Here is a 447-nt window from a genome sequence, read left to right as displayed (position 1 = left end):
AAAAAAAAAAATAAAATAAAATGTTTTCTTGCTATAATGACTTAGTGGGTGGCTCTCAGTGGATGCAGTGCTGCACCAAAATAAAAATCAGTGGTGAGAATTTTGTTCCTAAAAATATCTCTACCACAGAAAGACCATAAACTCACAGGTGATGATAGCAAAGATAGTTTATAACCAGCTCTGTCTATGATGTCATAAAAGCAAATGTCTTACTGAGAGTAAATTATAATAGTTCTGTAGCTTTGTGCAAGAACAAAGTCAAGTTTATTGTTTATTGAGCCCTTATTATATACCAGATGCTGAGCTTAGCATTTTACATATTATCATAGTTAATCTTAGACTTCTTTAGCTTTAGCTTTTTCCTGTTGTGGAACATGGCCAAAATGACATCACAGTGTTAAGTCCACTATGGAAAGAGTTTGCATATGAGAAGGCTGTTGTTAAAGA

This window comes from Sapajus apella, unplaced genomic scaffold, assembly GCF_009761245.1.
Source record: "Sapajus apella isolate SASKATOON/1434 unplaced genomic scaffold, GSC_monkey_1.0 scaffold10, whole genome shotgun sequence".
In the NCBI taxonomy this organism is placed as follows: Eukaryota; Metazoa; Chordata; class Mammalia; order Primates; family Cebidae; genus Sapajus; species Sapajus apella.
Note: the sequence above shows the minus strand (reverse complement) of the source record.